Raw genomic sequence first — 21,013 nt, 5'->3', positions numbered from 1 at the left:
GCCTTCTCTTAAATAAATTAAATACAAAATGTTATCCTGCCTATAAAATTATAAATATCCCACGTCCATTTTACAGAATGTTAAAATATTTGCAATGCATTATTTCCCAGTAAATAACACTATGGCACTGAAGGCAGTTTAAACAGTCAGACATCTAGGATTATGTCTGTAACATTGCAAAATTCAACCAAATAAGGAAAAGGTGAAAGAGAGAAGAAATTTTACAAAATGGCAACTACTGTGATCTGAAAGATACAGAAATGTCTTCACTCCATTCAGTAACTGTGCTGCTTCTGGAATGGACATCTGCGGATAATGAAGTTAGACAGTGCCCCTCTCAGTGCTCGGGTCAAAACTACAAAGTACACAGAGATACGTTCCCAACTGAGCCAGAAAGACAGCCCTCAAAACACAGTGAGTGTTTAAAGTCCACACAGAGGTTTAGCCAGAACACTCAAGATTAGAACTTGGGTGGACCAAACTTTTCAGTTGTAACCCAAATTTCAAGTCCACAGGACATGTGGTACCATGTTAAAAAAGAAAACATGATTTCATGGTTCAACACAGACTGGCTCAAATGAGACTGTGGGTGTCCCTACAGAAGCACAAAGACATGATTAGAAGAGAGGACTCTGAGTTCTGTAGCCTGTTCAGTTGCTCAGCACATGAAAGACACATCGCATCCATCTGGAAGGCACTGACCCCTTCAGTGGGGAAGAAGACATCTCCATGTCCCAAGTGACTCATTCATCCTTTCTATAGGATCTCAAGATCTACATGCCGGATCTAGAGGATCTCAAGGTCTATGTGCCAAACTTGAGGGTTTCGATTTTTCAGCTCTTTCTTGGACCTGTTTGCTTCAGCTCCTAGAGTATCAATAATATTTTCTCCATGTTTAAGCATAAAGGCTTCTAATTGTTTAGGAGTTGTCACTTTTTTAATTTCTTACATCATTTGGTCAAAATCTTGCTTTTCCAAATATGATCTTGTAACAACTCGTCCATCAAAATCAACTTCCGCCTTAAATCTGACTTTCCCTAATCCCAGATCTGTGACTTTAATATCATGAATTGCTTTTACTGATGGGTAAGCCACTGTGCTTGCACTGGTTGGATGGATTGATTGTTCTGGGAGTGCTTCTGTGTTAGTAGAGATGAGGAATGCCGAGACCACACCTAGTAAGGTACCCTCACCCAAGAAACCCAGGCTGTCATACAATGGATTGCCTGTTATGGAGGTAAGGCCCATTCAGTCCTAAGACAGCTGCAGTGTCCTCCAATAGAATAACATTTGTTCTCAGATCATGGCTCTCCATAACATACTTATAAAATGATATTCCCTTGACCTGTGTGCTCCTATGAAGTTCAGTTGTGGCAACAAGAGTTATTGTTCCTTCAGACACCAAAGATCCTGATAAAATACAATATGCCCATAGAAAGGATTATATTGGTTGAGGATGAAGCAATCCCATGATTCCGTGATACCAGCAGAGTCCTGTGCCCATCATGAAAATACCAACACCATTAATCAATGAAGAAACATAGCACATATTTGAAAAGCCGTCCTGGTAAGAAGGATCTAGTGTTTGAACAGACTTGCTGATGCTCAGTGCTAGCAAACGCACGGTATAAGTATCAGATAATGAGGGTATAGCTTCTGAGAACACATTGCTGAAGCCGTACAAATCCAGGCAAGAAATTTAAAGAAGCTGTTTAAGCCATTAATGGAAATAGCAACCACCACCCTGCTCCCTTAAGGAACACTGAGACCGTTCTGAAGTGTGGCTTTTTATTTCCAAGAAATCACCATATTCTCTTAGTATTCTTTGCTTTCTAAACAGCCACTCTGTGTATTCTATTTCTGTTTCTTTACGCATTTTTTCTCTCTGCCAAGAGCTTCAAGGCTTCCCCAAACGCCCAGAGCTTTTGCTTTCACATCTGACCGCAAGAACACAGTGAAGGACTCAGTGTCATCATGGGGGCTTTGTTGCCTGAGTTTTCCAAGTTGTTCTAAATCACTGAACTGAAGTCAGAACTCACTTATTGCTCTTAGTCCAGTGATGAAATTATTCTTAGTGTATTTTTATCTGTACTCCTTTTCCTTAAGGACTGCTTTGACTCTTATTTGGAGAGGATCTTCCTTAAGTGGAGCTTTGCGTTCTGTGCCTATGTTTTCTGCTGTTTGCATAAGTGATGGGACTTTATCAGCTCTTGGAGTTTGTGAGTTCTGCCCTACTTTCTGGACATTTGTAGAGTACAACTTGGACTTGATTTAGAATAGATATATGTGAGCGAATTTTGGGAATCATGTATGTAAAGCTTTCAAATGTCAGTAAATTCTCCCATCCCTGGCTGCAGCCGTGGGCCACTGCATCTGCACAGTGCCTCCCAGCTGCACCGGTGCATGCAGTGTGGGCAGCCTGGTGGGGCAGAGGCCCTCACTTGGACACTGCCTCCTGCCTAATACTTACTAATTAACAACTCTGCAGCCACTGGAGAGTATGTTTGTCCTAGGAAGGTGTCTTTAATCTCTTTTACTATTTTTCATTATCAGTCACTTTAGGAATCTAATAAGTTAAACTCAGTTTTTCATTACATACATATATAGTACATGTTTTATTTTCACTTTTATTTTTCCCATGAAAGAATGCATCAAACACATTTGCATTTTTTTAAGCAAAAGGCCAGAACCCATATTACCTGCTTGTTTAAAACCTAAGCTTAACATTACAGACTTAAACAGTAGTAAAACGGATGAGGTTGCCAGTATCCGTGCACAACTAGGAAACATCCTTAAGTTATACTAAACCAGAAGTGTATGACCATTGATACCGTAATAGCTTTCCTTACGAAATACCGGAAATAAAATTGAAATATTTATGGAGAAGATTCATCTGGCAATGTTAAATTAACATCACAGGTTGACTATTCACATTTTAACACAAGTTGAAGCAGATCCAAGCTGGTGTTAGAAAAATAATCTTGTCTTAGTGTACTAATCAAGGTTCACAGGACTCTCCTCAGATTCCATTTCGTTTTGTTTAAAGCAAAGTGCATATAGAGGTTACAACCATTTTAAAGACAAAAAATGATCTTTTGTGGTCCCAACAACAAACTCAGAAGTCTCTGACAAATAGGGGCTCTGATGAGCTGTTTTATAAATACTTTTGATTAGGTATAATCGTCCAGAAAGTTATTCATTTGAAATCTTCAAAAAAATTCCTCTTATTTATCAAATGGTGCTTGTTGTTGTTTAACATTTCCATAAAATGTGTGCATTGAATTACTTGTTATCCAAGCATAGCAGTTACTCCTTACTTACCACTTACTGTCAAGGACAAATAATTACCAAAAATGTCATCAAATAGGTCTTCAAAGAAGTTGTGAAAATTTCCATCAAAAAAGTTCACTGAAGATATCATCTGGGCTCTGGAATGTAAAGCCAAACTCAAATGGACTATCAAAATGACTTCCACCCCCATCTCCTCCGCCATTTAATCTTTTTTTGCTTTATTTGTCATAGATGACCCGTGTTTATCCTATGACACCTTGTATGCCTCAGCTGTTTGTTTGAATTTCTGCTGTTTCTTCTTTATTTTTCAAGATTTTTGTTGGGGTTCCATTTAAATGCCTGTTTATAATATGATTTTTAGGTTGGGCATGTCTCTGCATGCCCAGAACTAAATAGCAATCCACCATGTTTTAACAAATTGTTGGAACAAACTTAGGGATGCAGTGAGAGGGAGGGGGAGGTCTCTTCATGGCGGTGGCACAGCTGAGTTGGTGATGTTGGTGGCAGTGGTAGCATCTCCTTTTGCTTTCTTTTTTCTTTTGTTCTTCCCTCACTTTCAATTTTTAATTTGTGTTTCTGGCTTGCTGCTTGGGAAGAGATGCTGATCTTTTCTTTTATTTAGTCGGATGCTTTGTGTACCCTGAGTAGCGTGTAGAAATGTTGATTTCTTAACAGCAAAGGCTGTTCAGAGTCCTGTTTCTATAGTTTCCCTTAGCTGGTAGCTGTATCTTTTTCTTGTTGGTATCACATCAAATAGCTAGAATTTTTTTTGAGAAAGCCTTAGCAGTATGCTATCTGTTTCTTTTTCTGTGTTCTCTTCCCTAGCCTTCGCAAGCACAAAGTTCACTCTTTCAGAAAAAAAAAAGTGATGAGACCTGGTTAGCTTTTCTGCCCCTCAGGTGTTATGTTTATTGATCACATACTCACTGGACCTGGTAACAGGTTAAGAGAAATGAGTATAAGTTCCAACATGGCTTATGATAGAATGTCCAAATTCAGAATTACAAAAGAATCCTTGGGAAACTTTATCTCATCCGTTTTCCTTAGCACTTAGAACCTCTTTTCTTTGCTACCTAACTAGTGACTACAGTGTACCTAATGGACTGGTAGAAGATAGAGTTCAACAGCTAAGGGCTCCCTATAAGACCTGTGCAGCCTTACTTGATTTCAAGCTTTATGCCTTTAAAATAACTGTTTTCCCATTTACTAGATTAAATATGTTGGCACAATTGTGGTGCAGAGTCTCATTTCTGATTTGAAGTTGCCAGTAGAAGCAACTACAGGAAGGCTAGGGCAAAGGACATGAGTTTAGGTGACAAAGGACATGAGTTTAGATGACGCTTTGGTTGGGCCATCACTCTAGTTGGTAAAACAGCTGTACTGCCCTCCCTCCCTTTATCAGGTAGAGTGAAGTACAAAAGACTAGGGAACAGTTGAACTATGTAGGTCACACAGTAGGGAAAGCTTTATCTCTTTCAAAATCTCATAGCACCCCTTCACCACCACCTCTGTCTGTTTTGTTACTGTTGACATAATTTTTGTATTTGACTTTAAGGTCACAGTTTTATCAAATGAAGTGATTGCTTAGACTGTGTCTTCTCGACATGAGACTCCTGTTAAATGCCTGTTAAAGTGCCAAAAACTCAAGGCCCGTGACTCAGCAGATACTTAGGTTTATATGGCATTGCATTCACTAAAAGCATCTGAATTTCTGTTTTATATTTACAAACATGTGGACTGTAAAGAGCAATTCATTTTGAAAACCAAAGTTTAATTTGGTTCTTTGATAATCTGATTGTTTCAGGCCATCTTCACAGATGTTAATGTCTGATCTACATCATGCCTTGGCATTTGCTTTATAGCAAAGAAAGATATGGGATATTTGAGGGAAAAGTTAGAATTTGGTACCATTAAAATTAGCCAGGTGCGTATTTTGGAAGTTTGGGGACCCTTTCTGCTTTTTGAGCTTCTGGATATGGCACCTATTTTATTTAATTGTGTATCTAATAAGGAATATGCTTAAAGCCAAATTTTGAATTTTATAAATGTTAGTATGTTTTTAAAACAGTGCTAAGAAATCTTAGTGGGCTTTTAAGAAATTGTATGGCCAACTTTCCCTAGGAAAGACTATGTAAAACATAATTACATATGGGTATGTGTATATATAATATATATTTAAAATTTGGACTAAGATCTAAGAGCTTTAAAACAGTCTGTTATTCTCTGTATACAATTTTTTAAAAGTCAGGAAAAATTACTTTTCTTGTAGAGTAGATAATCAAAAAAGTAGTTGTTGAAGAGAAAGATCTGTTGTATCTGTCTTCTGCTGTTTAGAAGAAGTACTGTACCTGGGGCTAAAAATTATTTTAGCGATGGTTGTTAGTGATGGAAAACAGGTCAATGCAATACAGTAGAATGCAGTTACACATGACTGTGTGTTTGGCTGCTATGGAACATGCGATTATTCTTCAGAAACTTGTTCTCCTATAAATGAAAATACATTAATTAAAGAATCAGGCGGTATCTTTATTTTTCATTAATCAAGTTAGGAAGAGAGCTGGTCAGGTTGTTGCCACTCTGCTAGAGAGAGTTTCAGAAAAGTGACATGAACCTCTCCAGACATTGCCTTTTTCTGTTCAAACCTTTCACTAGCTTTACCTTTGTCCTCTTAGGACACATTGCTGCTCATTCTGAATGTTGTCAGGACCTTTAAAACGGCAGTGAAGTGAGTTAAAGGAGAAACTAACCTGCACAGGGTTACTTCCTTTCCTCTGTTAGAGTTAATCTTTATACAGTCTCTACATTTAGGGAAAAATTGTTAAAAACCCCAGAATGCAAAAGCAGTGCCACTTCTGAGAGCTTTGGGGCAATCCTCTGATATGTAATTGCTTTTACATCAGTCATAAGAGAGAGGCAAGAATGCGCTTTCCTTGAACTTAACAGTTTGGGCAATTTTCTATAATCCAGTAAATACAAATTGTAGCTTGATTATTCATCTATGTCTGTCAAGCAAATTTTAATGGATGAATGAATGAGTCAAATCTATGCATAGAAATATACAAATGTGCAAAATCTGGGTCTAATTACCAGGCTGCTGAATTTACACAAGGTCAGGTAAACAAGGCACCAGTGTAATGATTATTAATTGTTAATAATGCCTTTGGGAAAACATTCACATTTTCCTTCTGAATACCTAACAGTTTGCCTTTCTAGTCATTTTAAACTCTCAAAATGTTAGCCGGTCTGAAAAAAACAGAAACATTTTTGCCCTACTTTTCTCCTTTCCCTCTAATTGCTTACTAATTCTTTTTGAAATAACAGGTAAATGTAATACATTTTTCAGACCTCTAGTGACAATCACAGTTTAATGTGGTGGTGAGAGAATTTAGGGAGGTAACATACTCACACAGAAGAATGAAATAGCTGCTATCTTTTGTCTCCACTGAAGGGAAGAACACCCCCCAACCCCCAACCTCTTTTCAAAACCTAGTCGGCATTCTAAAACACAAAGCCAAGGTCCTGAGAAAGGAAGGAAATCAAAGGAGGCCCTTCCTATTTAGCATAGTAAGTCAACATGTGATTGTATCTTGATATTCTATAAAATGAATGTTGGAAAAGGAATAATATCGATGAGTAGTTTCCCATCAAAATGTCCAAGGGGCGAAATAATTGAGGGAGTATTTGCAGAGGTTTTTCTGAGTTTGGTAACTCTTGATCACTGTTCAGTTTGTAGCTGTGCTATCATTAAGGGCTCTCTGTGTCTGGAAGGACACCCCGTTCCCAGCTTTAATCCAAAAGTCATAAATTGTAGAACTAACATGTCATCTGTAGGTCACCCATGCGAAAACACTGTATCTAGAGAAACCTATCTTGCTGCCAGGGCTTTGGAAATCTTTGAATATTTTGCATTAATGGTACTGCTGGCAATCTCTTGCTGGGCTGTCTTCTCATCTTTCATGTTCAGAAGTTTTCCTTCACGGCTGATCTAAACACATTCCTTCCGTTCTAGGCTTCAATTCGTGCTACACACCTGTGTTCACTTTTACATTTGTGTATTCTTCCTTTATGCTTTTAAACAAAGGTTTGTAAGTAGCACGTCAATTTTTTTCCAGGATATTTTCAGTTATGGTTGCCCTTTGTGGGTTAGAATATGCTGCATATAAATTAAACTGATTTGCATAAATTTTGACCTTAGATTCCTAGGTAGCATTCCTATCCCTTTTTATATAGCACTTTGAGAATATGCTACAAACTTCGTGCATCCTTGTGAGAGCTGTGGTAGTTTAATTATATCTATGCAGAAATGTAGAGTAAGTCTTTATTATGGCTCTGAAACATTAACTTATCCATCTGTTCTCCCTACACACTTTCCTTTGCAACACTGTCAAATAACTGTTCCTTTCATCAGGCCTTATATTCTTATGACTGCCAGAATTGTCCTTGTCTGCTTGCCACGTTTCTTTAAATTATCCTCAGCCTTAAGGACCCAAGGCCTTCCCAGCATAGCGGCCCACACCTATAACCCTACATTAAGAAGGCTGAGACAGGAAGGTTCACATGGACTAGGAGCCAGGATGGGACACATAATAAATTTTAGGCCAATCTCTAGGAAGTTTTTTATAGACATCATACCCATGAAACATTATTTTGTGTCCTGAATTTCTTCAGAAGTTCGATATATATAATGTTTTTCTCTATTTCTTTAATATCGTCTATCAAAGTCTGTTTTATTTGACAAATCATTTACTCAGTTTAACATTGAAGAATTCTGGAGAGCAGAAGAAAGAAAAAATAAATATTTTTAAGCCATCATTCAAATACTTTGTTAACACTTCTATGTACATGGTGCCACTCAACTCTTACAGTACCTTTAAGGTGGTGCCTCATAAATAAGGAATTTGAACCTTACAGGAAGAAAATCAGTTGATGTTGGAAGGATAATGTGTTCAGCTGAAATATAATTTCAAAGCCAAAGCCCATATATGCTTTAAAAAAAAAACTTGTTCCGTAAAGAAATGACATTTTGCATCTTGGTCTATCCATTTATAGAAAGTTAAAAGAATAAAAGAGATATTGAGTTGTTGATTGAATTTGTGACTGTGGATGTCTGAATTGATTCTGCTTCTTTTCTTTTACTCATTTGCTATAGATGGTGTGAATTAGCAACAAAATAGCCAAAATCTTAGTAAGGACCCTCTCTGTTCTCAGAGAGGGCTAACACATCAGAATATCAGCTGTTGACAGTTGTGTTCTAACCTAAGACAGTGCTTGAAACAAATTCTTTTCTGTGTTTAAATATTTTTCTCTTACTAGTCCTAGTATTTACTGGTATTTTAAAATATGACTTTTCTTGCTTATTTACATTTCATTTTTAGAAAGTAAATCTCATTGTCAAAGCAAGGATAATATGTGTTTCTGTCAGTGAACTAATAAAATGTCAATTTCAGAATAATGCATATTCTAGAGTATATATAAAATATAAGGAATTTTTCCCTCTCTTTGAGAGTTTCATGAATAAACCAGGGTGCTCACTAAAATGTCATGTTCTTTTCTTTTTTGGTTCTTTTTTTTTGGAGCTGGGGACCGAACCCAGGGCCTTGCGCTTCCTAGGTAAGCGCTCTACCACTGAGCTAAATCCCCAGCCCCAAAATGTCATGTTCTTACTGACTTCCATTTCAAGCCTAGTGCTGAGTTGTAAATTTGTCTATAGGTAAGGGAAAGCTAGCATTGTATCTTATAGAAAATAAAGTTGTTTCCTAGGATCCTGGGACCCCCTTCCCTGCCAGAGCTCCCAGGGAGTAAACCACCAACCAACGAGTACACATGGACAGACCCTTGGCCCCAGCTGCATATGTAGCAGAGGATGGCCTTGTTGGGTATCAATGGGATGAGAAGCCCTTGGTCCTGTGAAGGCTTGATGCCCCAGTGTAGGGGAATGTCAGGGTGGGGAGGTGGGAATGGGTGGGTGGGTGAGAGAACATCCTCATAGAAGTGGGAGGAGGGGGAATGGGATAGGTGCTTTCGAGAGGGGAAAGCAGGAAAAGGGATAACATTCAAAATGTAAATAAAAAATATTCAATAAAAGATAAAAAGAAAAGAAAGTGTTTACACATTCTATTAAAACTGAATTTTATGGGATATGTTTATTCTCAAATAATAGATGCATAGATTAAAAAGTAAGATTGTCTCACCTAAGAATGAAAAGAATTTCAGATTGATGGTCTCAGGCAATATTACTGAGCTTTGGGGTGACAACAATGCGATCCGTTTTAGGTGTCTAAGGTTTCTTCTTGCCTACTTCTCTGCATATTGATAAGTTCAGTGCATTTTGCCAGCATTTACTAATGCTATAATGCATTCCCCGTATCCTCCATCTTAATTTTTCACCTGTATTGATTGAGGATTCAATTGAGAAATGTGTTTAGAACCCTGCTTTCTGTGGTAATCACAGAAGTCAGTGGGAAGACAAGAAAATTGTATGGAAAGAAATTGTGTGCATTTGTGTTTTGTGTTTCAGCATAGATTATCTCTGCCAAAATAATAGCTGTCATTTTGTCCTTGTTATATTAGTGGCCTGTAGCTCGCTGCTACTCCTTGTTATATTAGTGGCCTGTAGCTCGCTGCTACTCCTTTTGCCTGAGTTTTGCTTCTGACCACTGGCTATTACCATCAGCAAGAAGACCTTTTTAATTGAATGTTTAGGCTTGCATGATTCAATCCAAGTGTCACTGGAATTTGATCCATTTCAAATTAGAGAGTCCTTAGTTACGACCTTTCACCCTGACATAGCAGCCCTTTAACATTTAGAGACTTTGAAACTTGACTTCTGTTTAGAATTTCATATCATGCCCATCTGGGAAGGGGGGGTGGCTAGAAAATGTATACGCTGAGCCTATAGGACTTCCTGCGGTGCTTATTAATCCTTTATGGATCATTTGAAATGTTTCTAGTTTATTTAAGCTTTGCTGCTTGTATCAGATTGTTCTATGAAAAAAGAGAAAGTGATCATGCTTTGAATTTTTAAAAATGATCTCACTTTCAAGCAAAAGCACTTTTATGCTCCATTAAAGTTGAATTTGCCAAACTCTTACATCGCATTAACACAAGCTTTACTGGATAGGTAAACGTGTTGTTCAAAGGCTGACTCGAACTTTACCAAACTGCATATTAAGATTTTTTTCTTTATGCTTTTTATTTTAAAATGGACTTGTTAAAAGATTTTTCCCAATATGTTACTCCAAGGATAAAATAATTTTTGTCTGATTTAGAGCATTAATGTAGATTGTTACCTAATTGTTTGAGTATGAAACTAAAGAAAAATATTTTGAGCAGTTAATTTAATGTTTCATAGTTTATATAGCATCAGTAAATTTGATTTTGTTTCTTGAATTTGTGCAAGTGGTTTAGTTTAGAACAGTTAAACAGTTTAACTCAGATTTATCATGTATCTTTGAAAGCTTGATAATTTTTTAGTATTTGTGTAGATTATTGGGCAATAAAGTGACTACTATTTCCTTGTTTTCAAGTTAATGGATATTTTAAATAAATGCAGGAGACTGTTCTATTTTGTATTAATTATAGTGGAGTTTTTAAATTGTATTAATTTCATGAAGAGTTTTAATTTAGAAACAGTCTATGACTAGATCTCCTTTTGATCTAGAGTTCTTCAGATTTCTAGACTGATTTGTTCCACGTTCCCTGCCTACCTTGCATTAACATAAGGACTTCATTTTCCTTTTGCTTCTCTTTAGACTTAAGCTTTAATGTAGTCTTCAGAAAGGCTATGCTAGTTTTCTGCTTGAAATGTCTGTCTTTGTTTTTATTTAAATAAAAAAACCTTTAAAATGTTTGGGATTGGATTTTTATAAAAAACACATTTGTGATCTTTTTTTTTTTTAAAGAAGTGATTTACTGTAACATTTGTACTGAACTTGAAAGTTGTTTTAATAGAAACAAATATAATTTAATATCAAGCTATATCTTTTCAGCTCTTAGATTCTACTTTTTTGGAGTTGAGTTTTTTATTAACAAGGAAGGTACATTTTCAAGAAATTACTTCTTTAAGGCAAACAGCAAATTATAATCACAGAGAGAAAGGGGAACCTTTTATCTGCTTTGTGAAGGGAGAAATCTAAACAGGTACATAAAAGACATAGCAAGTTATTTTAACGCTAACTTTTCATTTCTAGCGATGGATAGTACCTTGTTAGTAAGAAACTGTACTAACTTTGGCTTCTAATGTAAAAATCTTCACTGAATTCATTTTTCGCTAATTCACTTTCTTATCTCCTAGTGTTCCCATGACCTTTCAGAAATGTGGAGTTTCATATTTTGTACTATACAAAAGCTACCCCTTGGGTTGCATTGAATAACTCAAAGTTGAATTATGGCATAATGGTAGTTCTCTGTGGCATTTCCACGTCAAGCATACTTTTTGTTTGCTAAGTTCATAAGTGAAGTGTTTTTAATGTTGTTCATGCTAGGGGAAAGGTTAAATAATGCTGAGCTCCCCTTAATGGCCAAATGAGAGGACTTGCCTTGGTTGTTTAGTGGAAAGGTGTGCTGTGTTTCATTCCTCTGTCATCATAGAAGACGTGCTAGGGGGCTGGGGATTTAGCTCAGTGATAGAGCGCTTACCTAGGAGTCGCAAGGCCCTGGGTTCGGTCCCCAGCTCCGAAAAAAAAGAACCAAAAAAAAAAAAAAAAAAAAAAAAGAAGAAGACGTGCTAGATTGTTCTGGAGCTTTCAGACAGAACTTATTATTAAACATACTTAATAAACTGCTGAGGTAGTGACAAGATTTCTGTGTCATTTTATAGCAAAATTAAAAAATATTCCAAGATTTGAACCTTGGGCCATGCTATTATTTCCCAAAGCCATGAACTTTGAGAAGCCCTTAGAAGGGACAAATGAGCAATGATCTGATTTCTTTGTTTCTAGTAGGAAGCCTAGTAACTCATAAGAAACTGAGTGATGGGGCTTAAGAAGAACCTTTTAGCATCATCTTTCTAAAAATATACTACTACTGAAACTTTAACTTTCACTACCAACAGGCCATACATGCTGGATAAATCTTCAGTATTTAATTGATGTAATCATCACTGAGTTTTGTTATGAAGGGACATAGAGAAGGTAGTCACATTGTTTTCCATTTTCTGAGTAACAAGCAGCGCATTAAAATTCTCAGGTTACCAGTAGTCAATCTGAGTGAAATGTGCACACACATGCATGCACCTTAGAGAATAAAGCCCATGTGTCTGTCCTACAGTGTATTGTATCAGGAGAGAAGATGAGTTTGTGTATGAGGGAATTGTACTTGTTTACACGAGCATTTGAAGCCAATAGTAGTCGTATATGCTGAACTCATTATTATTCCATAAAAAGAGTCAGGGCTCTCGTCTTGGGAATATCCCCAGAGACTTACAGAGTGAAGACTTTGCCCCAAAGCACAGGACCACTGCTACAGTAAGGTGAGGAAGTACCAGAAACTGCTCTTTCCAGTGTGCTGCTTGGTTTTAACTTGTCTCTGGTAACACATGGTGAAGGAAGGCATTGATGGCTTTGGAGCTCTTACCTCTCATAGCCTAAGGAAGCTGCAGATTGGCCATCTGAATTACTCTTAATATCACAGAGCTAAATTCTATCAAAGAAAAAAAGCCTATTTTTTCCAGCCCTGGCAGTGTCTCGGAGACTCTACTAGGCTATAGAAGCTCAAAGCTCAGGGAGCATGTCAGGGTCTAGAAGCTGGCTGCTGACTTCCTTTCTGTTTTCTTCTCCATTTTCAACACCACCCTCCTTATGTATGTTTGAACCTCTTCCTCTTGACGTCATGTTCAACTTCTTACACTCCCAGTCTCAAAGTGAATCCTCCGGATCAACAGTCCAGGTTGTACTTTAATATAGACCTTCGTAGTGTGTGAACCCATAGGACTTCACACATCTCACGAGTGTGCCTAGGAAGTAGGGTTGGTTAGGTAGAGACTTCTCTGTTTTTAGGAAATTAGTGGTCTACTCCAATCCCATTTTCTGCTTTCTTAGAGGTACACTCAGTGACAGTGCTTAAAAGAAGAAAGTTAATTTCTTTAGTTTTATTATATAAAACATCAAATGAGAAGCTGAAGTGAATCTTCTTCAAGAAGCAGTCCTTAAGCTTCCGAGTCAAATCAGAAGTGGGCAGAACGTTAGCAACTGAAATGGCATGTCTAAAACATTTCCACCTAGGTGAAGCGTGACAGCCTTGCTCTCGATGAGTAAAATGGGAAGTACGTTCAGACGCTACTTACAACATTCTAAGCAAGGTCAAAACATCTGGGGAGGTAAAGCAAATTGATTTTCTTTGAATTTGTTTCACATACATGTGAAAACATCCCAAAATGGAAGATTTGCTTTTCTTCCAAATTAGAAATTGAAAGAATGTAAATTTGAAATTCTATTTAATCGTTGGTTTGAGAGTAGTAACATTGAACACAATGTCAGGATGTGTCAACTGAGCATACTATTTATATTTATGCACTTATACATATATAACACATTTGCTCCCATCAGTCTAGCCCTCTTCCTTAACTTGGTTTCTGTGTTTCACAGCTTGCTAGAGTGTGCTTGATAGTAGTTTGGTTTCCTGTGACAGTTAGAGATTCAGTGCTTTAAAGAGCTCTTACTAAGCCTTTTTTATATGAATACAGGGTTATTCATCACAAACTTTGAAAAACTTCATAAAACAGATTGCTGGGTATCGTACCCAGAGAGTCTGATTCCACGACTAGGGTAAGGCTTTATAATGGGCATCTATAACAAATCTATATTTATGTGGTCTGACCTATGGATTGTATATTAGGGTACACTGCTATACACATTCATCCCATAGTATCATATAGAACATTTTCAGTAACCTAAAAAAGTCTGATACAGTAACATTAAAGTCTGATTTAATAATAGTTGGGTAATGAGATTATTTTGTGCTTGGTAAGGTAGTGTATATCTGTAATTTCGGCACTTGGAAGACTGAGGCAGGAGGTTTAAAATTCACCCAGTTTGAGCTCTGTAGTGAATTTTAAGACACCGTAGGGTGCTGTGGCAAAATAACAATATGTTGTAAAACTAGAGATTTGTTTTCCTCAAGCAAACCTGAACAACCTTTACCATCTAGTCTGTTGTAGCATTCCTCTGCTTGAAAGAAGTGTGTGGATTCCCCCAACTGAAACCACTCCTGTCACATTATATTGTATTGTTTCGCTATATTTTCAGACTGAGTTAAGAGGTGTGATTGAATGACAATGCTGAATTTACATTCAACCCATACTGAGCATAGGAGCTCTTTAGAGTACTGAATCTCTACCTGGCAAAGGAAATATTTTAGTTTTGAATTAGCCATTTAATGTCCTTAAACTGAATTCAGCAGCAAGTTTATTTTAGGCACTTTGATACAAAGATCTTTACAGGCTCTGTAATGATCTTAATCAAATTACCTTTTGTCAGCACAGAAATCCATCTATGAATTAATTCATGGGTCTACAAGTGAAGATTCTTGTGAATTTGGCTAGAGGGGCACCCCAGTAGAAATGGTGAGCAATCGTACCGAGTTGTCAAAAGCTAACCATCATAAGAACAAGAAATACATTTTAAAAATTGGAAGGGAAAGAATAAAGGCATTACTTGCAGATTGCTGTAAACTTGGAAGACCCTGTGAAATTTATCATAAAAGACAAAAATTATTATAAGGACTTTAGAGATGGCTCAGTGGTTTAAGAGCACTGACTGCTCTTCCAGGGGTCCGGAGTTCAAATCCCAGCAACCACATGGGGGCTCACAACCATCTGTAATAAGGTCTGATGCCCTCTTCTGGTGTGTCTGAAGACAGCTACAGTGTACTTATACATATGCAATAAATAAATAAATAAATAAATAAATAAATAAATCTTTAAAGAAAGAATGCTAGTTTTAAAATTAATTACACATAGTAGCTTTTGAGCTATACAATCACCAATTAGAAAGTGTACCAGAAGAAATTTAATGTATACAAAGGACTAAGGATATGAAGTGTCAAAGAATATATTTAAATGCTTAATGTAAAGTAAACTTTAAAATATAGAAGATTTTAAAAAATTTAAAAATGCATTCTTGGTTAATTTGAACTGCATATTTTATAAGTTTACCTATTAAATATTATAAGTTTACCTTTTACGATTCCTTAGATTTTTAAAAAAGATCACAGTTTTTGTATATTTTGTTCAAAATTTAAACAATAAAAATACTTATGTAAACTACCATAGGAGTATAGGGTGATTATTTTTTTTACCATGAGTATTTAATGATTTGAATAGAATTGCTGTAGAAGAATTAAGAAATAAATTCAAAATTGAAACTAATAGTTTATAAGAGGATGGCTCATACCACTAGATAAAAATCATCTGGAAAATGTATAGTTGAATGTTCTTCTTCCTTCAGGGCACAGAAGGATGTGATAAAGATGTACTAACCTTGAGAAGTCTTTCAAAACAGATGACTATGTAAAATAGTTTCAGGATCACAACAGATTATTTTCCTAGATTTCCAGCTCCTCACATGCTTATCCTCCCAACATCTGTTTTAGTGGTCTATCCATCATGAGTATGTGAATGTATGAATGTGTGGACATTGGCTCAGTGTTCGTAGTTTACCTTAGAGCTCATTCTTGGGTGTGAGCAAATAGACAGTAGCATGTATCAATTGTAGTATGATGGAGGAGTTTGACGACTCAAACTCCTTTGAGCGCTACTTGAGAACACTCTGAAATAATAAAAAAAAAACAGACTCCAAAAAAAAGAGGAAACCATCAGTAAATTTGACCATAAATTTAGAAGAATTTATATTGACTGGAGAGATGACTCAGTGGCTAAGAGCACTGGATGTCTAGAGAACTTAGGTTCTAGAGATCCCAGCGCTCATATGACACCTCCTAACTGTAACTCTAATTCCAGGAGATCTGATGCCCTCCTCTGGCTTTCACAGCAGTAGACACCAAGATACATGTAGTAAAATACCCATATATATAAAATCTTCAGGAACAGAATTTCTGTGGTGCATTTATATTAAAAAAATGGTGAGCAACAAACAATGCAGTAACAAACAAGGCCTGATTTCCTTCATATATAAAGTATTCCTTTCCTCTTCATGAAACTGTGAGGTTAAACAAACCATTTCGTATCTGAAAAGAAAAGTACCCTTTCAAATCAGGGAGAAAAAGGAGAACCCCTTAGTAGGGAAAACTGGGCTAGAGGAAGGAAAAAGCAACTCTTGGGCAAATCTATGTGAACTTACAGGGTACTACCTTTATATGGTAAAAAGGCAGGCTTTACAGCAGTGTATTTAACACTCTTGTAATGGTCTCATTTTTATTTTTTGAAATAGAGTCCCATGCATCCCCACTTTATTCAGTCCTGGGTATTGAACTCTTGGCTTCTTGAATAGTGGGCGAGTATTCTATCCATTGTGCTATGCTTCCAGTCCCCATTTATTTTTTTTTAAAAACAGGGATTATTAATATATGCTAATATGTGTATATATAATTTCTAAACTTGACACAATATATCCATTTTATTTCTGTCTGTAATGCATATTTAGAAATATCAGGAGGCCGTAGTTTTACCTTGCATCACATCTGATTTTGGAGCAGCCACATTACAGTGTTCAGGAGCTGCGTGCAGCACTAATGTCTGACATACTGAGCGTCATGTTAGAAAATGTAAAGAAAAGAACATTGGGCTGGAAGTTCAGTCCACAAATCAGTGCAAGGAGTTGACTTTTAGGAAGTTTTATTTTCTTAGGTGTAAAGGATTAGGGTAGAGCTCCAAAGTCGAATCTTCTACCTTTAAAATTTAGGGCTAAAATACATGATTTCATGTTACCTGTCAAATGTAAATTCTGGTCACTTCTCATAGACACTGTATTTTAAAAGCCTCCTTTAAATACTTTTATTCTTAGAGGAGTACATTTCATATTTTAGATACATATTTAGAGGATCTATTTAGAGGATATCTTTGTTGCTTTCTTCAAATTGCTACGGAACTACACACTTGGTATGAACCATTTAGAATCACTCTATTCTATTGGTAGAATTAAGTCTGATTTGAGGCTTTGCTAATCCAGACAGTGTCTGGAGAACTTGAGAGAGTTAGAATAGCCACATAAGCAGTATGTGGAGAGGAAAAAAAAGTAAATATTGAATGAGAAGGAAATTGAGAGAGACTACTCCTAAGTATAATTCTGTTAATAAAGTGCATTGTTCAGAAAATCATCTTAAACAGCAGAGAGAAAAATGAGAGTAATGCAGAGCAGTGATTCTCAACCCTGACTGCATATTAGCATCACTCAGTTTTAAAAAACCCAGTACCCCATTCTGAATGGCACTGGTGATCCTCAAAGTAAGTTCTCCAAATCAGCAGCAGCAGTAACATCTGGAGACCTGTTAAAGATGCTGATTCTCAGGCCCCACCCCAGCCCTCAATCAGAAGCCATGGAGATGGTGCCCAGCCACCTGTGTTAATGCTCCTTTGGGGAATTCCAGTGTGCAGCCAGAGTTTCAAACTGAACAGCAAGATGTTGGATGTGGTATTTCAGGCAGGTTTCCTGTTAGCTGCAAGCTACCATCTTATAGGGGTCATGGGGACTGAACTGAAGAAGAAACGTAATCTACGTGCTAGGTCTTTCTAATTTCTGATTTAGGGATTTGAGTAATCTATTAAAGTTATAGGAGGCTAGCTGTCATCATGCCTTTTAGCCCTAAACAAATCAATGTCAAGAAGGGAAGCAAAAAAACACTGGAGGAGGGACTATTAAAGGTTGGGGAGAAGGCAGGTAAACTAGGTAGTTATTACAAGTGAAGGGATTCTAGACAGATTATAACGTATTTTATTTGTACCTATGGGATTCTTAAAGGACTTAGGTGTTACAGGGATTTTATGCCTAGTTTATCATCTATCAGTTTTATTTGATCAGAAATTACAAAAGGTTTGTTTGCCTCTTTTGTCATTTGATACTAAAGGGAACATTTTCTCTTAATATTTAGACTTTTGTTGTAGGGTGCATTTTATAGAGATACCATGAATTTAAAACTAATCAAGAATATAAAATGCATATTTTCAAAATATAAGATGATCCCTGCTTGAAAAGGTTGTAGTGTGTGTCATTGTTTTGATTTCTAGTCCTCCAAAAAAATAAAAAAATAAAATAAAAATTACAGTACCTCTGATTTCCAAGGCATATTCTAAAGACATTGTGATTTCTCCAAGCTAAATCTTAGGTGTGTGGAGATTTTTCAGCCTTGACAAAATAAGAATAGACCCATTATAGTATCCTATTCATTTGATTTTTCGAAAGTTAGGGGAAATATGCAGATCTTTTCAGAGCCTCTCGTTTGGTGCCTCCTCATTAGGAGGCAGTGGATGAAGGAGAGCGAGCTGGGCTGTGTTCAGAATGCGTCTGCAGCTGCTTATCTCTAGGGATCTCGGCAGTGGGACTCTGTAAGCCCTTGCTGTGTGTATTTCTTTTTCTTGTCCCTGAATACTACATTTTGCAAGAGAAAGTCAGTTTTGATAATTTACCAAAAAAGGGGGCATTATAGTGGAATGCATGCCTCTTAGGGGGAAAAAACTGCTTCTTTACTACAAAAAAATCAAACCTGCCTCTCACATCTGACTTTAAAACATTCTAATCTAACTTTTGCAGTCATATTTATTAGTGAAAAGATAATAATGCTATATGGAAAAACTGCTTACCTACTGAAAATGCTATTTTGATTTTCATATTAATTCCTGAGTAGTCAGTTTATCTTTTAGATTGTTTTGTGAATTGGGATTTCTGTGAGAATAAAGTGGTTTTCAAACCATTGGTGATATTGCTGAACATCTTCCATAAATAGCAAACACACACATTTCAACAGCTTTTTTTGGACAGTACCACAGTTGATAATTTCTTTACAATAAAATGTATGTTCTTTATTATTAACATCATTTTCCCATCTTATGTTCTGGCATTTAATGTGAACCTTCATCTCGGCATGTAGACTTACCTTGTGTTGTCAAGAGGACAGAAGTGGCTTTTGTGCAAAGCTAAATAGTTTTCACTTTATTGTCTGCTACGAAACAGCTGCTGAAACCAGAAAAATGCCATCTCATCATTGGGCCTGGGGTGTCCAAAAGAGGCAGGAAAACAAATGACTGTAGCTCCCTGTCTGCCCTGGCACTCTCCTCCTTTTGCTCGTTTTCATTGCCGTGAAGAGCAGGAGAACAATATTCTGCAATTAAGGATTCCATTAAGTTGAAGAAAAGAGCAAATGGGGGATGTTTGTTCTCCAAGCTGAAAAAATTTGTCTGGGGTAGGGGGGGACAGTGGTAGTGGTATAGAGAGAGGTGGGTGGAGAGACGAAGTCAGGGCTGTTTGTTGAATATACTGTTAAGGACTGTTACCATCCTAATTAATCAAGTTAGAAATTACAGCTGTAGTCGGTTTCCCCCCAATTCTTGTTATCAATTTTCTTCTCTTTTGAGACAAAGCAAATATAAATTTTGTGTTCATTTGTCATTCGTTCTTTGACTTCAGCATCTCTGAAAATAACAATGTAGCACAAAAGCCCAGTATTTACCTAGTTGTAATGTGGGTTGCCATGGTGTTTTGCAAATTATTGCAATTATGTTCACCATGCGAGTCGCCCTTGGTAACTGGCGAAAAAACTGATAATCCTGTTTTGAACAAAAGGTCAAATTGCTGAATAGAAAGTCTTGATTAACTAAAAGATGTACAAAGTGGAATTATTTCCTACCATTCAGAAATAGTTCTTGATCGGGTTTGGGGGAGGGGGTGAGTAAGTACATCTGATTACTGAAGTACAAAGCATTGAAAGGATGTTGTCTTGAGCCTTTCATGTAGTCTTAATGGTGGCTTTTTTGTCAAATTTACCCATTTGCGGCATTGAAAGAGGCAGCTGCATTTAAGCTGGAGAGACGGTGCTTTTTCAAGAGTTCAGTGCATGGAAAGTTCTCAGCAGTATCTGCAGTTTACTAGTAGCCCCTGGTCTATTAAAACTGATGTGCCGCATTTGAGCCCATTGCTCTCAGTACTTGTGAACCCCTCTGGCTGATGATCTAATAAAGTGCTCTTACTGGACAATCTCTGATCAGCTACTTTAAAAAGGAGGCTGGGGGAGGGGGGTGTTAGGAGAAGCCTCACAGGCAGTCAGTCCTGGTACTGGCCAGAAGAGAGGAAGAAAGTGGCTAAACCGAAAGGGTTGTCAGCGTGACGATCTGTACTGAGGTATTTGCCATGGCTTTGGAGTTTCTGTGCCCCAAAACTCTTGAGCTGAGATCACATTTCCCCCCCTCTTCGGAAGAAATCTTTATTTCAGTTAAGATTGGATGAAGGATTGGGAATGCCTTTTTTGAAATACTGGACTCCACCTTGATATGTGTTTTAGATTGCGGGTATCCAAAGTTCCCCATGTTACAGTCAAAGGTCAAATGGATTTCATCTCTTTTGAATGTCATAGAGCATGTGTGGAACATGAATTTGAAGGGAAGGATTCTTTTTCTGTAGTGACCACCTGAGAACTCAGTTCTCAAAACTTTGGAAAGTGTGTGAAAGGAGCTTGAAAGCAAAGCAAACTTGAACAAGTTTGTGGGTTTACATTCTGCATCACCTAGCAACCCCCTGGCTCAGCCAGATCTCTTGTCTCCCCTTAGTTCTGTTTACAG

At 37.1% G+C, this 21,013-nt stretch overlaps 1 protein-coding gene and 1 pseudogene across 1 annotated transcript in view; one reads left to right on the top strand and one right to left on the bottom strand.

The window, feature by feature from the left end:
- Window positions 1-21,013, top strand: part of Pola1 (DNA polymerase alpha 1, catalytic subunit) — a 313,981-nt gene that overhangs the window by 174,289 nt on the left and 118,679 nt on the right.
- On the bottom strand, window positions 787-2,405 carry Slc30a9-ps1 (solute carrier family 30 member 9, pseudogene 1; annotated as a pseudogene).

Source organism: Rattus norvegicus, chromosome X (genome assembly GCF_036323735.1).
Source record: "Rattus norvegicus strain BN/NHsdMcwi chromosome X, GRCr8, whole genome shotgun sequence".
Classification (NCBI taxonomy): domain Eukaryota; kingdom Metazoa; phylum Chordata; class Mammalia; order Rodentia; family Muridae; genus Rattus; species Rattus norvegicus.
Note: the sequence above shows the minus strand (reverse complement) of the source record. Positions and strands in the feature narration are given on the sequence as shown.